The sequence below is a fragment of the Nicotiana tabacum genome, chromosome 15 (assembly GCF_000715075.1).
Source record: "Nicotiana tabacum cultivar K326 chromosome 15, ASM71507v2, whole genome shotgun sequence".
NCBI classification, from domain to species: domain Eukaryota; kingdom Viridiplantae; phylum Streptophyta; class Magnoliopsida; order Solanales; family Solanaceae; genus Nicotiana; species Nicotiana tabacum.
This window is the reverse complement of record NC_134094.1, coordinates 10,173,794-10,191,915: the sequence shown is the minus strand read 5'-3', so window position 1 is coordinate 10,191,915 and position 18,122 is coordinate 10,173,794.

Here is an 18,122-nt window from a genome sequence, read left to right as displayed (position 1 = left end):
CTAAGTCAAATAGGCATGAATCAATGTTTGCAACCATTAATTCCACAATTGAAGTATGAACCTAGCTAAATAACAAACATCCATTCATAAACAATCATAAAATTAATCACCCATAAGGTTTATAAACTAGGTTTAGGTCACAACCCTAGTAAAAATCTAGCTACCCATAGTGGGTGTAGAAGAAAATAAAGAAAAAGAGATAATAAAACTCATATTGAAAGATTAAAATATAGAAATCCAATGTTAAATCACCAAAATAAGCTAAAGTAGCCTAAAGAAGCAAAGAGAAATGGCTACAACACTTTTAATATTCAAAACTTGAACTAAAAAAGTGAAACTCTTCTATTTATACAACGCTTGAATTTTCGGACAAAAATGCCCTTTCGGAGGTTCTGCGGCCGCACAATTTCATGTGCGGTCCGCACTTTGCTTCACCTTAACAGGACTTGGATCTTGTGGCTGCACAATTCTGAACTGCAGCCGCATCTCTCTTTTTCTGCGGTCCGCATATTTCTGAGTGCAACTGCACATGGCTCTTCTAAGGACCGCACAAATGCACTTGCGGCTACATAGCTGATCTTCTGCGGCCGCAGAATAATTGTGCTGTCCACTCTTCCTTTGATATTGAAATGAAAACTCTCTGAACTTCTGCTCTTGCTTAGCTTCTGCGGCCGCACATTTCATGTGCGGACCGCACTTCTCACTGTCCTCTAATATAAATGTCTTCACAATCTGCGGTCTGCACTTTGAGCTTCTATGCCTATTTTTGTCCTTGAGTTCATATCACTCTTTGTTGAGTTGGATTTCATCTTAGTGGATCATTTTCCAATACTCCTCCAATTAAGTAGATTTCATCAGTTTTCGGGAACACAATTAAATGCTTTTGGACTAAAACAAAAGCTAAAAGGCGCTAATAAGTAGTCAAAATCCCCACTAATCAAAGCATGCGTACGCCGAAATGCCAACTTTCCAAAATAAGCGCTGAAATGCTCCCGGGCGACCTGATACTCAACCCAAACATACCCAAGTATGAAATAATCGTACGAACCTATTAGAACCTTCAAATCCCGATTCCGAGGTCATTTACTCAAAAGTCACACCTTAGTCAATTCTTCAAACTTAAAGCTTCTGAATTTAGAATTTTTCATCCAAGCAATCTACTGACCGTCGTTGGGACTGATTCCAAAGTCTGCACAAGAAGTGCAGAGTGAAGTATTAGTACAACCGACCCCATGTATTCTGTAAGTGCCGAGCCTAACCTCGACGAAGTAGTGACGAGGCTAAGGCGGGTCACTTACAATAACATGTAAAGTAGTTAACCGATGAAAAGTAAACTCAACCCTCGAACTCAGTAAACCAGAAACATAGTACTTAGAAACTCGTATGAAAACACTGAAAGCTAACAGAATGTAATAAGGAATACCAAACATATAATCCGTTGCGGCGTGCAACCCGATCCCACCGTACAAACACAATCCTCCCTTATTTCACTCGTTGCGACGTGCAACCTGATCCCACTGTATCAATATCAATATCATAGTCCTTCCTTATTTCACCGTATTAATATCGATATCATAATCCTCCCTTATTCCGCCATATCAATATCACATATAAAAATCTGTTACGACGTACAACCCGATCCCACCATATCAATATCAATCCACTCTTATTCTACCTGTTGCGGTGTGCAACTCGATCCATAAAAAAAATCAACTCAGCAACTCAAATCACAAAAATCTCTACGATTACAGAATACGAAAGCAAATTCATAACGGAACCTCGTACAAAATCAAGGAATGCTATAATTAATACAAAGCATCAACACAGTCAAATATATGACAATCAAAGTGTACAAATAAGACAATAAAAAAAAAGTAGCAACTAATCATGGAAGCATGGGAGAAACGAAAATTCTTATATGAGGAAAATAAGTGACAAGTAGAAAGTTAAGTCATAGGAAACAATTAAAGCATGTAACAGTTAAGACATGAAACAAAACAATTAACGAAATATGGAAAAACATGGAAACAGGTATTTTGACGGTGTATATACACTCGCCACCTCGCATATATGTCACTACACATGTAATCCACATAGCACATAGCTCAAGGATTCCTAATTCTCTCAAATCAAGGTTAGACCCAATACTTACCTCACTCTGCAAGGAAATCAAAGCTCAATCGGGCCTTTCCTCTAAAATTCGCCTCCAAACCAATCGAATCTAACCAAATCGACTCAATAACATCAAATAATACTAGGGAAATCAATTACAATACATAAAGTTAAGATCTTTACCCTTTTTCCAAAAAGTCAATAAAAGTCAACCCCAGACTCGCTTGGTCAAAACTTGAGGTTCAGACCAAAACCCGATTACCCATTCACCCCCGAGCCAGGTTATGTAATTAGTTTCAAACTCTGACCTCAATTTGACGTATAAATCCCAAATTTACAAAAATTTCTAATTCTACCCAAATCCCTAATTTCGACCATGAAAATTATAGATTTAATGTTGAAAACTTATGAAATGTAATGGGTAATTGAAAAGAAATAGATTAAAGTTACTTACTAAAGAATTTAGGAAGAAAGCCGTCATGACGCAATTTCACCTATATGTCGTGATGGCGCCCAACACTATTGCTAGGCAATCCAACAAATAGATTAAACATATATCAATTATTTTCAGAATAATTTTCTAAGTAATTTTGTTCTTTTACTAGACATATTAAAGAGAATAGAAAAGATACTGATTAATTTAAATTCAAGAAAATAATACCAATTCCATATTCTACCATTGTGCGTGCCAAGACCTGGTGTCACAAGTGTATGAGCATCAAGTAGATTATACAAGACTTCAAATACTATCTGAAATAAAAATAGACAGAATGAAAATACAATGAGAGGCACTAGTAGTTGCAGAACGGCTCAGAAAGGCAGTTCACCACTACGCCTCTGGATAACGTGGGTGTACGATAATAGGCCCTCCACTAGTACCAACCTCAGATCCTGCACAAAAAGTGAAGCAAGTGTAGTATGAGTACGTAAACAACGTGTACCCAGTAAGTATCAAACCTAATCTCGAAGTGGTAAAGACGAGATGGTCGACTTTGACGCTCACTAAGGGTCAACAATAATAAATAGAATAAAATAGAATTATTTAAATCAGCATAATTCACAGAGTTAACAATAATTTTATTCAATTAGCAGAAATAATAAAAATCCTTCGAAAGGATGAATAATTTATTTTAACAATTAATTAATTTAAATAGAAAATTTAAGCATATGAGATTTTCATCTTTTAATATTTTTCTTAACAATTCAAAATATATATATGTGTGTGTGTGTGTATAATTTGATTAAAGAATACAATTTGCACAAGTAATTCATGCTTTGAGTCCTAAACTACCCGGACTTTAGCAATAATAGTAGCTACGCACGGACTCTCGTTACCTCATGCGTACGTAGCCCCCACAATTAGCAACAATTATTAATTTAATTACATATGGGGTAATTTCTCCCTCACAAGATTAGACAAAAGTCTTACCTTGTCTCAAAGTCCACTTTTCGATTACCACGTCGCGTTAATTTCTCAATTCGATACTGAAAAATCCGAAGCTATCAAAATATTATATAAAATAATTAATACATGTTCAATAATTTGAATTTAGGCTATTAAATAAATTACCCTAACCAAAACAGTAAAATTCCTAATATTCACCCCGGGCCCACGTGCCCGAATTCTGGAAATTTTCGGATGAAAACGTTACCCATAATCTCAAGAACTCAAATATATAATTTCTACCTAATTCCATAACCATTTTGGTGGTTAAAATCTTGTTTTATAAAAATCTAGGTTTTTCATCTAAACCTTTGATTTCTAAGATTTACTAGTTATAATCTACCCATAATCTATGTATTTAACCCAAGGTGTATAGAATTAACTGACCTCCAAATTTCTAGTTGAAATCTCCTCTCAAAATGCTCTAAATCGCCCAAATATGGAGAGACAACGGGCAAAAATCGCCCAAGATTGGAAGAAAATGGGCTCAAACTGATTGAGCCCCAATTTCTAACACATTCTGCCCACCTGCGGAATGGCGCAGAAAGGCAGCTCACCACTGCGCCTCTGGACAATGTGGGTGTACGATAATAGGTCCTCCACTAGTACCTGCCTCAGATTCTGCACAAAAAGTGCAGCAAGTATAGTATGAGTACGTAAACAGTGTGTACCCAGTAAATATCAAGCCTAATCTCGAAGTGGTAGATACGAGATTGTCGACTTTGACACTCGCTAAGGGTCAACAATAATAAATAGAATAAAATAGAATTATTTAAATCAGCATGATTCACAGAGTTAACAATAATTTTATTCAATTAGCAGAAATAATAAGAATCCTTCAAATGCAACAATTTCTAGTCTATTAATTAAATCTACAAGCTGCAAGAAAAATAGCAAGGTATCTTGTAATTATTATTATTATTAGGCACGATTTCTGCCGAGGTCGTACTAACAATTCCAGAGTGTCGTGTACACTGCCGAGGGACGTGCGGCGCGATCCATGGATGCATCTATCCTACCGAGGCGTTCGGCCCGCTTCACAAGAAAGGAGAAAATTTTCTTATGTACCTCCGGAAGGAGAGTATATTTATTTTAAGATCAATTCGAGAGGATGAACAATTTCTTTTAACAATTAATTAATTTAAAGAGAAAATTTAAGCATATGAGATTTCCATGAAGACGGACAATCTCACGGATGTAGATCTCAGCTAACCACTCTGAAGAATAGGTAACTGCCAATGGAATGAAATGTGATGACCTGTTGAACCTGTCCATAATGACTCATACTGCGTCAAACTTTGTCTGAGTCCATGGGAGTCCAATAATGAAATCCATATTGATACTCTCCCACTTTCACTCAGGAATCTCCAGCCTCTGAAGCAAACCACCGGGACTCTGATGCTCGTACTTAACTTGCTGACAATTTAGACGCCAGTCTGCATATGCAACTATATCCTTCTTCATCCTCCTCCACCAATAATGCTGCCAAAAATCCTGATACATTTTGGCGGCACCCGGGTGAATAGAATACCGGGAACTGTGGGGCCTCCTCAAGAATTAACTCATGAACCTCATCCACATTGGGCACACAAATACGACCCTGCATCCGTAAAGTCCCATCATCTCCAACAATAACATGCTTGGCACCACCGTGCTTCACCGTGTCCTTAAGGACAAGCAATGGGGATCATCATACTGACGCTCTCTGATGCGCTCATTCAAGGAAGACCGAGCGACTGTGCAGGCTAGAACACGACTGGGATCTGAAAATCTAACCTCATAAACTGATTGGCCAAACCCGGTCGGTCGTTTCGAGAGTTGTATCCGTATTCCCTCATTTACTACTTATTTCATATTTTATAGCTGTTATGTGACCTGCCGGGTTAGTCGGTTCGGGTCCGGAAGGATTTCGGAATGTAATGAGATGCTTAGTCTCAAGGTTGAAAGCTTAAGTTGAAATGGTTGATCGGATATTGACTTATGTATGAACGACTCCAAAATGGAGTTTTGATGGTTCTGTTAGCTCCGTTAGGTGATTTTGGATTTAGGAGTGTGTACGGATTATGATTTGGAGGTACGTAGTTGAATTAGGTTTGAAATGGTGAAGGTTGGATTTTTGGAAAGTTTGACCAGGAGTGAAATTTTGATATCGGGGTCGGATTGAAATTCCTGAAGTTAGAGTAGATCCGTAGCATCATTTGTGACCTTTGTGCAAACTTTTGGGTCAATCGGACGTGATTTGATAAGTTTCGGCGTCGTTTGTAGAAGTTAGAATTCCTTAGTTTCAATAGGCTTGAATTGGAATGCGATTCATGTTTTTTTATGTTGTTTGATGTCTTTTTGGACTTGATGGTATGTTTGGTTGAGGTCCCGGGGGCTCGGGTTGATTTCGGATGGTTAACGGATCAAAAATGGAAGTTAGTACATTGCTGAAGCAGGAACTCTTCTAGTGTGATTGCACCTGTGAGGGATTGGCCGTAGGTGCGATGTCGTATATATGGCTGGATTTGTGCAGGTGCGGAGCTGGGTTAGCCTGGGCGGGGCACAGGTGCGCGGGGTTCACCGCATCTGCGAGTCAGCAGGTGCGAGCGAGGCTCCGTAGATGCGGAGTTGAGGGGGAAGTCTGCTTCCGCAGAAGCAGATAGAAGGCCGCCAAAGCACCTCTACCGGTGCAAAACCTGGAGTGAAGATGCGGGCCTGGAGGATTTAAGTGATTTCCGAAGAAGCAGAGGATTTACCGCAAAAGCAGTTCTGCAAGTGCGGTTATTTGGCCGCAGGTGCAAAAGACCTGGGCAGAATGTTTAAAAACAAGGGTTCGTGATTTTGGCTTCATTTTAACATTTTGAGCTCGGGGTTTGGCTATTCTTGAGAGGATGTTTGAGGGGATTCTTAAGGTAAGTCCCTTGTACTCATTTTTGATCAATAATCTTGTTTCCCCATTGATTTTCCCACCTAATTGGTGTGTGTATAAGGTGTAAATTGGTGGTTTGAGGCTAGAGATTTGGAGAGTTTGATTTGGGGATTTGTGTGATGATTTGGTGTCAGATTTTGATAAATTTAGTATGGTTAGACTCGTGGTTGAATGAGCTTTCGGATTTTGTGACTTTTGTCAATTTTTGAGACGCGGGCCCGGGGGCGGCTTTGAGTCAATTTTTGACTTTTGATTAATAACTTTATATTTTCTTGTGGAATTGATTCCTTTGGAATTCAAAGGTCGTTACGCGAGGCAAAAGTGTGTTGGAGTAGAGATTTACTAGGGTTGAGGTAAGTAACAGTTCTAAATTTGGTTCTGAGGGTATGAAACCCGTATTTTGTGTCTTGTGACTGGTTTGGAGGTGACGCACATGCTAGGTGACGGGTGTGTGGATGGGCACCACAGGAATTGTGACTTAGTCCATTCTGTAGAACTGTGAAGTTGAATAACCTGTTGTTAGTTGTATGTCCTCCATGTGTTATAGGAATTTGACTGCAAAAGATGTTAGAAATCATGCTTAGGCTATGTGTTGATACTGTAGGGACCCACAGAGGTCGTGTACTTGTTGAATTATTTGCTAATTGTTGTCTTGTACTCGGTCATAATTTTACTGGCGTATCAGATCTCAGTCTCTTTTGTTCCTTGTTGATATATTACATTATTTCTGTTTGGGCTGATTTTCATGATTTCTGAGAGCCCGATAGACTGGAGAGGTTGGTGACTGAGTTAGGGCCTGAGTGCCAAGCTGTGAGGGATATATGTATATATATGGATCGGTTTGCACACCGCGACGAGCCTTAGGGCTGTATATGTATATAGATCGGGTTTCACGCCGCAACGAGCCTTACGGTATATATATATTTATGGTATCGGGTTGCACGTCGCAACGTGTTTTATTAATTTATGCCATGATTGGCTTGATATAGCGTCTTGGGCTGAAGGAGCCCCTCCGGAGTCTGTACATACCCCAGTGAGCACAAGTACCTACTGAGTGCGAGTGCCGAGTGCTGAGTTATTGAGAAAGACTGAGTGACAGTTGCTCTGAGATGAGGCTTTTGATTTCATTATTGTTGCACTTAGCTACCATATATCACTGTCTTGAAATTTCTGAGTGATATTATATTCTATTTTACATGAACTTGACATGAGGTAACTGATTTGACCTAAATATTGTCGAACTTGAAAGCATGCTACCTTCCTATGTTGAAATTACTGAAATTGAACTATAATTGCAAAGCTCGTCACTCTTTTCAGCTCTTTATTTAGTCTTGTTACTTACTGAGTTGGTTGTGCTCACACCACATCCTGCACTTCGTGTGAAGATCGAGGTATTTCCGGACACGGTGGGTGTTGACTTCACCGCACAGTTGATCCTAGGAGATTCCAAGATACTTGCTCGACGCTTCGCAGACCTTGTTTCTCCTTCCCTATCCTTTCCACTTATTGTATTTCTTTTCGGACTATGTTAGACAGTATTTTCAAGACCTGTGATATTTAGATGCTCATGTACTCTGTGACACCCCGATTGTTGGGAATTTCTGCGTTGTGTTTTGGGTTTTTTATCCCGTTATAAGAAATTATTTTATTTAAAACTTCTTTAATTCATTTTCTGTTAAGAGTGTTGGAATTATTTTGAAATGTTGGCTTGCCTAGTACCACGTTAGGCGCCATAATGACAGGCTAGTTTTCAGTCGTGACATCTACTCAAGTGAAAACAAATTCATGGTCAAACGGGATCTTAATATTGAAAGAACGGGATCCAACCCAACGCGAGCAAATTCCCCCTAAAATTCGTGAGAAACTAAAATTGCTGCAAAACAAAATTGTTGTAATGGAGCTTCAAGCTCATAACCATAAATTGTGGGGAGGACAAAGTTGTTACATGTTGTATTGTATTGTATTGTTACTTTAAATACAATATTTGTTTTTATTTTTACTTAAATTTTATTGTATTTTATTGTATCATTAAATCTGTTGTTACGTAACGATAAATATTGTCACTTTATGGAACGACCAATTTGGTGTGATCGCGTCGTCACCTTTTTTTCTCATCTTGCTCTTCCTTTTTATTAAATAATCCTATTTTATCCTTTATCCTATGTTTTTATATAATAATTTATCGTGTACCTTATTTTTTCTTTATGATATTGCAAATTTATTCTTCATATTATTGGTGCACAACATCATGAACCGATGGGAAACAATCTATACAAATATTATATACATCAAAACGACATGTACAATACCATGCAATATATTACTATACGATTCATTATGAAACGATACATAACAACTTGGGGCGTCAATGGATCTTTAAATACCGACTGAACTGAGTCGTACTGAACCGATTATTATATTTATTTTAATAAAACCGTAGATTTTTATATAAATATATTACCATAGGTTTTTTATTTTTTTAAAAAAAATAAACAGAAAAAATACCAAACCATACTAAATAATTTTATATTAAAAAATATTTTTTATATATTAAATTCAAAATAATAAAATATTAGTTTTTCCTTGGCCTTTGTGACTATGGAAATGTTTATAGCCAACAAGTAATTAAAATCCAAAGTCTCTACTCTCAAATCTATTATGTTAGTCCTATTGAAACTAAATTAGTTCTAGCTAGCATCTTAAATAGCATACCATTGGTATTCCAGCGATCTTGAGTGGCAAATTATAAGTATTGAATATCTTTCCTCTCGTATGATTTAGATTTTTCTTATTGGATACTTAATTTTTCTAATAAACTATATTCTTGAATCCAATCTTGATTAATATATTCCTACTCGTCTGATCTATATTTTTTTGTCTTTACTTAGTTTCTTTTATGTTGTAGTAGAATAGTGGGATGAAACTCTATATATTCTGGCTATCTTTCATATTCTCGTGACTCATCGTCTTTTAAACTGTAAAAATGTCTAGAGAGTTTTACTGAAGTCCTAAGTAAGTACTTATATTCTAACTTCTATTATCGACTCTTATGTAACATTTTAAGAAAATTAACCGAACCGTACTTTTACCAAAGAGAAACTGATACGATCGGGACGGTTTCAAAAAGTCTAATTTTGGGTATACAAAATAGAGTAACCGAAAAATCGGTATGGTATAAAATTTTGAAAATAACTGACCGAACCAAACCATTGACACCCCTAATAACAGCTATCCAAACAAATTGTTAATCAATTAGATTCAAGTAAACATGAATTAGACATATGCCAGCTATTTTTAGTTTAAGCTCTCGGTGGATGGCTATTTAGGTTTTTAAAAAAATCGAGACATTCGTCGGACAAAAACCTGGATTTGAAGGATCATTAGAGCATTAAAAATGACTAAAGACTTTAAACACTCGTAGTTAGTCATTCGTCATTACCATTAGTGTCATGTCCTTAGTCGTTAACTAATTACACGTGTGGCACTTGACAACTCGCTCACAATCTTGCACAACTTGCTCACGTTCTTGTTATGCCAAGTCAACCTTACTACACTTAAGATCGCTAAGGAATGTTAGAACATAGGAGAATTGCCAAAGAAAGATATTGTATTAGAGAGAAGTTGATTGTTTTGCTTGATGAGTTAAAAATGAATGCCACATATTTATACTAATCACCTGGGGGCTAGTGTGTAAATAATAATTATTTCACAAGTACTTCTATATTTAAAAATAAGTACACCCTCTAGAATTTTCTATATGACTAGAACATTCTAAGGCTTTCTAAAAGAGTCTTCCTACCAAGTCCATAAATATTTAGAGCTTTCCCAAGGAAATTCTCCATAGTTCTAGAATATTCCACGAAGAGCTAGTCCTAACTTATGAAACCCTTCCATATGGCAAAACTATATGTCAAGTGGAACCTATGTGGCACGATGATGTGGCGGGTCATGACACTCTCCCCCACCTAATTTTGTGTTGCCCTCGGCACAAAGCATCGACACGTACGCGCGCACCTCGCCTTGGCATCGCCGGAGATCTTTGTCCATTAGACATGAAGCCCTATGGAGTGGTTCACCTTCCCATGTCACAAGGTACCGGTCACCTTTCTTATTGCCCAGTTTGTACTTTGGACGGCTAGCAATGATGGCCTCAATCCTCCGCCCATCAGATGCCTCTCCTTTCTCTTGGCCTTAATCTCCCCATGACTTAACCAAGTCTAGCAGCTTCTCAAGCATCGGTTCCATGCTTTCACTCCCTATTTGGATGCCCTTTGTGGTCCCAGCCTTGCTAGCAGACTTGACCCTTTTGCTTGGTGTATCGTCTAAGTCCGATAGTATTCCATCACTTTGTAACTCGCCATCCTCTTCAACTATGTCTGCCCAACTTTTCTTGCTACCACCATGCTCCATTTGCGAGGCACCAAGATAGGCTTTGGAATCCCCTACTTTCTCTTAGATTCCAAGCGCATCCCTCCAATGCAGGTGATCCCTCCTATGTCACCCTAGTGTGCGTGAGCAAAGTTCCCGATCATTGTTGCAAGCTTCCCCAACTCTGGCATTCATTTGCCCGATGTAATCCTTTATAGAAGTAGCACCCTCCTTTAGGCACATGCTCGCTGCTGTTTTTCAACCCCTTGCCGTTTCTCTTAGACCTATGTCCGTTATGGGATGGCCCATTGCCACTGCCCTTCTATACCTCGGCTATGCCTTTTCCGTTGTCCTTGTCATGATCTCCCCCACCCCTCTCGGCTACTGCTATGGCCTCGTCCACGTTGACTACTTGATGTCTTCTTAACTCTTGCTTTTCCCAATTTTGCAACCCATCCATGAAATAGAATAGGGAATCTTCCTCGGACAACGACAGGATTTGCAGCATTAAGGTAGTGAACCCGCGCTCATACTCTCGAATTGTGGTCATTTGTCGGAGCTCCCTTAGCATCCGCCTAGCCTTGTACACCACATTCATCGGGTAAAATTTCTTTTTCAACTCCTTCTTGAACTGCTTCCACATCTCAATCTTGCATAGACCCTTCTCTGTGTCAGTACACTTTCGACACAATCATAACGTGGCAACCTCGATCAAGTACATTGAGGCGTTGCGTACCTTAACAATTTTGTCATCCTCCTTGACTACCTCAAAGTACTTGTCCATCCTCCAAAATAAGTCTGTCGTACCCCATTTTCTTGCGAAAGCGGGCTTCGATGTGTCACAACTCTTTTAAATGGGCTTTAAAAGGGAAGAGTCGCCACATAACGATTTTTAAGGTGTGTTAGGGCACCTATTGGTAAATAACTCTGTTTAACTAGTCCATATCACCAAATATCGGGTAAGGGCTCAAATTACTTCGAAGAGAAGGTGTTAGGCACTCTTCGAGGTCTATAACTGTGGGTCCCGGCCGAATTTTAAACTATGTGGATTATATAATTAGGCTAAGTGATCAAATAAACAAAGGAAAATATAGAGCGAAGAGTATTATCATAAAGCATGAGAATTGGTGCAAGTCCTTAATGATTACAAGGATATAACCGCGTTGGTCTATGTGAAATGACTAAGTGTAAATAACCGGTATATAAAGAAAAAGTGGGGGTCCTACATTTTTTATCCTAAAGAAGCACCCCGTGCAACATAAATAACACTTCGCTACTCCCTTAAGGTAGGGGTTGATCATGTTATTCAGTGGGCACAGACTATCATCTCCTTGTACCCAATTACTATGTTTAAGGTATTATTTAAAGGCGCTCTAGTTCAATTCTAAACCTTATCCTATGCATGCACTACACGTCCCGTGCATATGGTCCAGGAGGTTTTGGACCTACTATTAGATGGTTCTATACCTTACTTAGGGTTCTCAAAATGATAAAACTAAATGACATTCAAAACAGATAAGACTTCACATAAAGACAATTAAAGGCCGAATTTAGCTTCCACACATAAACAACAAAAGCATGAAGGCAGTTTAGGCATTACATAGTTTCAGAATCGAGACTTAAAGTCCTATAGGTATGGTTTCTAGGTGATTCTGAATTTCAGTAACGTAGATGCATCATTGTTGCTCTAAATGGCTTAGGCAAGGAGGCAGTAAATTGTTTGAAGACTTAGGAGCATTAGCACTTATGTTTTATAAATAGGTGTCTTAGGCGGATGACACTGTCCTATAGTCATGATTTCTATACGATTCTGATTTCAAATGTCGTACAAGCAGTGTTGCTGTTCCAAGTTAACTAATTTGCAGATTACAGGTGTTATTAAAAACCTATAGACATGATTTTTAAGTTGTTTGTGCAATGGGTAGTAAGGACTATTAGGAAACTTGGAATTACTAGCGTTTGATTCTATAGAAATGCTTTCTATGTGAATAACAGTGTTCTTATAGGCAAAATTTCTAATAATTGGTACTTGAACTCGTTTTTATCATACTTACTCCTATAGGCATGCTATCTAGGTGGCAGTATAATAAAACAACAGAAGCAGCCACTTAATTAATCAATTAAGGCCATATAGTCATGGTATCTAGATGAGCATTAATATAAGTATATATTATTACAACCCTATAAGCATGCTATCTAATAATCATATAGAAGTAGGCATGAGAGCAGGTAAAATATTTAGTCAAACAATTATGCTTTTGAATAATTTATAAGTATTCGGAAAGTTAATTGAAGTGTGTGATTTCCTATAGGCATAGTTTCTATGTGTACAGAAATAAAGCATGTCGATCAAAGTAGCAAGCAAAGAAAGTAGGTCTTATAGGCATGTTCTCTACCTGTTTATGCGAGAATCTGGATACCCCAACCCCTTTTCACTAATCTCCCCATTGTTTGTTTACAAATTATTACAGGCTCAAAGATAAAAGAAGAAACAAATTTAAATATATTACAGAATCGAGATGACTATAGGCTCCATGAATTAAGCAGCCCCAAGAAGAGATAACCCAGATTGGCTGGTCCTTCACTAGGCTCGTTCCTCACACAAGTAGCAGACCTAAACCCCAAATTCAGCTCAAACATTGGGGTGTACGTTCATTTGGAAATCCACTCATAGGCTCGTATCAAGCCCGACATCTACAATATTGACCACTTAACCAAACACGTAAAAGGACCACACATGAAAATCAACTAAACAACCATAAGTCAATACCTTATAGAGACATAATTGTGTGACATTTAACAGGATTCATAAACACATTGGCATTTCAAAAGGGAGAGTGACAGGATTGATTGAGCAAAGAACAAGAGACTAGGTGTAACGACCTTGTCGGTCGTTTTGAGTATTATAATCCCGTTCCCCCATTTACTGCTCAATTTATGCCTTACAGATGATTTATGACTTATCGGGTTAGTTGGTTCGGGTCAGGAAGGATTTCGGAGTGAAATGAGACACTTAGTCTCATAATTGAAAACTTAAGTTAAAATAATGATCGGATGTCGACTTATGTGTAAACGACCCTGGAATGGAGTTTTGATTATTCCAATAGCTCTGTATAGTTATTTTGGACTTAGAAGCGTGTTCGTAAAATTATTTGGAGGTCCGTAGTAGAATTTGGCTTGAAATGGCGAAAGTTGAATTTTTTGAAAAGTTTGACCGGGGGGGTGACTTTTTGATATTGGGGTCGGAATCCGATTCCGAAAATTGGAATAGGTCCGTTATGTCATTTATGACTTGTGTGCAAAATTTGAGGTCAATCGGACTTGATTCGATAGGTTTCGGCATTGAATGTAGAAGTTGGAAATTTAACAATAGACTAAAGTCAAGTGAGTTCGCACAAGACCTAACTTCAAATGAGCATACTCTAAGGACACGAAGTGTTATATGGTGTATTACCTATCAAATGAAAGATCTTTGAGTCTAGTTTCTAACGCTTTAAACCGTTTGTCATTTGGACCTTTCTTACAAGAAGTTATGACCAAATTACCAAAGGCTGAAAATATGCAATTCTACGACCAATTATGCGATCGCAGAATGGACCAGAACAGCCGAGTTCTCGGCACCAATTTTTGCAACCTTCTTGCGACCCGCATACCCATTCTGCGGTCCATTATGCGACCGCAGACCTGCTTTCGGAGGGTTAATTTTTTTATTTTCATAAGCCGACCCCATTTTGATAAATAGGCTTTGGAACTCATTTTGGAGAAAATATCTGACATTTTTAGAGAGAAGGAAGAGTGTTCTAGAGAGAGGAAGAAGCTCAAGTGCTTTGTACATCAAGATCTTATTCAAGCTTTGAAATCCATTAAGGAAATATCACAAGATCTTCACCCAAGAGGTACGGTTCTAACCCCTAGTCTTCAATTTCGAGTTTGGGTAAAGATGGGTGATTAAGAGTATGATTATTTGGTATAATAGCATTATTTATACAAATAAATAAGGTTTATGGAAAGATCGTCGAGTTCAAATGGGTAAAGATTGGGTTGAAAATGGTAAAAATCTTCAATGATTTTAATTGAAGATTTGAGGGTCGAGTTGATTTCGGAATTTGGTGAAATTTGTATGGTTTGACTCGTGGTTGGATGGGCATTCAGATTTTGTAACTTTTGTCGAGTTCCGAGACGTGGGCCCCACGGGCAATTTTTGAGTGTAATTTCGGATTTTATGGAAGAATTAGTATTTTGATATGGAATAAATTCTTATAATTTGGGTTGACTGAAACAAATTAATTATGACTAGATTCGAGCCGTTCGGAAGTTGTTACGCTCTGAATGGAATTTCTGGAAGCATTGTTTAGCTTGCTCGACATTGGATTCGGCTTGTTCGAGGTAAGTAACTCTTCTAATCTTGGAGGTGAGGGTATGAACCTTGAATATACGTATTATGTGAATTGTTTGGAGGTGACGCACATGCTAGGTGACGGGCGTGTGGGCGTGCACCATAGAAATTGTGACGTAATTGTTTCGTTGAATTTTGTAGTCAAATTATCTTGGCATTTTCCATGCAGTTTTATGTGTTAAAGAAATTTAGTTGAGAATCATATTAAAATTCATGTTGAGGCTATTTGCCAGTATTATTGGGACCCACAGAGGTCATATTGCTGTGAATTATTTGTTTTAAATTAAAAATTCATACTCAGTCATATTCATTTCATTGCATATCATATCTCAGTCTATGTTGTTAATTGTTGATACATCATATCATCATTTTTGGGCTATTTTCATGACATTGTGAGCCCGAGAGACTGAAAAGATTGATGACTGCGTGAGGCCGAGGGCCTGATTATAAGGATAATTATGGAAATGGGCTGCACGCCGCAGCATGCCATATATGCTTTATTATTGCACGTGAGTTGTCCGCCCGCAGCATACTTTATTATTATAGCACGTGAGTTGTCCATGCAGCACATGAGTTGTCCGTGCAGATTATAGCGCTTGGGTTGAAGGAGCCCCTCCGGAGTCTGTACACACCCCCAGTGAGCGTAGCTACCTACTAAGTGCCGAGTGCGAGTGCCAAGTGATTTGGGAGGATTGAGTGACTGTGAGGCATGAGTGACTGTGAGGACTGAGTTACTCTGAGGACTGAGTGGCTGTGAGGACTGAGTAACTGGGAGGACTAAGTCATTGGGAGGACTGAGTGAAATGATACTCTGAGAGTATACATATGATTTTATTACTGAGTTGCATCGCATTGACATGCACACATGACATACAGGCATAGAGATGGATTTTTCCTCATGTTGTACAGTATCACATCATTCATGATTTCTCACACATGTTGACAGTGGGCATAGTGATGCAATTGTTTTATACGGGTTATTTGGAAAGAAAATGAAACATCCCATTTATTATTGAAAGGATTTTGGGAAAATCACAATTTTCATACTTACTCATATTTTGGTGATTTTAATGAAAAGAATTGAGTTTTACTATTATATTTGAAAAGAAAAATATTTATTTTTCTGGAACTGTGAACGAACTGAGCACTTTGTTATTGCGTTATTCATTATGCTGCCTCAATTCTATTGTTATGAGATTTGTTTTCTGGATATTGTAATGGACTGTTGGTTTTGGACCCAACCTTGGTAAAAGCTCGTCACTTCTTTCAACCTAAGGTTAGGTTTGTTACTTACTCAGTACATGGGGTCGGTTGTACTGATACTACACTTCTGTACCTTGCGTCCAGATGTTGGCTGCTGATGTTGTTGTATTCGATGGGAGCTGGATTTGAAGATGTATCTGTGTTTCGGTTGTAGCCTCCTCTTATTCATGGTAACCTTAGATTCATAAAACTCTGTTTATGTACTTCTCAAACAGATGATGTATTTATTTCATACCAGCTTTATAAACTCTATTCTTAGAAGCTCATGATTTGTACTATCAGATCTTGGGGAAAAGTATTGATTTTAGATATTCTCTTTTCATTAATTGCCTCGTTAATTTCATTGGAATCAGATAGTTGGTAATTGGCTTACCTAACGGGTTAGGTTAGGTGCCATCATGACTAGTTGGATTTTGGGTCGTGACAAGGTGGTATCAGAGCACTAGGTTCATAGGTTCTACAAATCATGAGCAAGTGTCTAGTAGAGTCTTGCGGATCGGTATGATAACGTTCATACTTATCTTCGAGAGGCTACAAGGCATTTAGGATAATTTCCCATCTTTCTTTCTTTATCGTGCGGAATTGATTCAGCTTGAAATATAACTCTTTGAATTCCTTCCACGCATTCGTATGCGCATATGAGCGCTCGGTATCAGCTATGTATCGTTGGCTTGTGATTTCAGGGATGATGTGCGAGATGTGTATTCTGTGTTTTGGTGATGGGCCAGTCTAGAGTACTTGAGGCCATGGTTAGACCGTAGCTTAAGCTCGGCAATTTTAGTTGTAACTTGTACAACAGGACTCATATGTCCGGTAATGACCCTACGAGTGGAATTTGTGGCTCGATGAGCGGTGGAATGGTTGTGTGATGGGTATGATGTGACCACGGGATGTGTCAAGACGATTTGAATATGACGAGAAGTGTTTCCTTGAAATGTAAAGGAAATTCCATTGGGAGTGCTTGATTTTTGATTTGATGTGACGTACAGTCTCGAGTATGTTTTGAAGGATCTTTCACGTTGTTAAAATTTGGGACAAATTAAATTCTCAGGTCTGGTAAATGAGTTTGGACTCAGAAATATTAAGTGATTTCATAGTAATTGTAATTGCGAAAGGGTATAACAAGATACCAATTTGAGGCTAAGGAGATGGGTTATCCCCTGCGAAGAAATCTACGTAGGTGTGTTCCTTATAATGAATGGAGAGTTTCTTTGCTACCAGCGGGGTGTATGTGTTGAGATATGAATTTGAATTTGGTTGAGAAAGTTGACTTGAGTGTTATGAGAATGAATGCGAACTTAGCAGACGATTGAGGTATTTTATGGTTGGTGTTGCATGAGCTTGAAAAGAATTTTTGTTGGACCGACTGCAGTATTATGACAGTAACTAAGTATGGGTATTGTGAGTTATGGAGTGTTTTAATCTATGGCTTTGAGCCAAGTGGGGAACTCTGCTATGGACAAATCAGTTCATGGATATGTGTCAATTTGTTGTTTTTTTTGTCTGAGGTTTACTTGGGAATCAGTGATGACTTGCAGAGGTGGAGTTCGAGAATGACTCTAGTAAGGAAATTTCTGGATACGGGTTATATTGCACTTTATGAGTATATAAAAAAATCTTGGGATGAG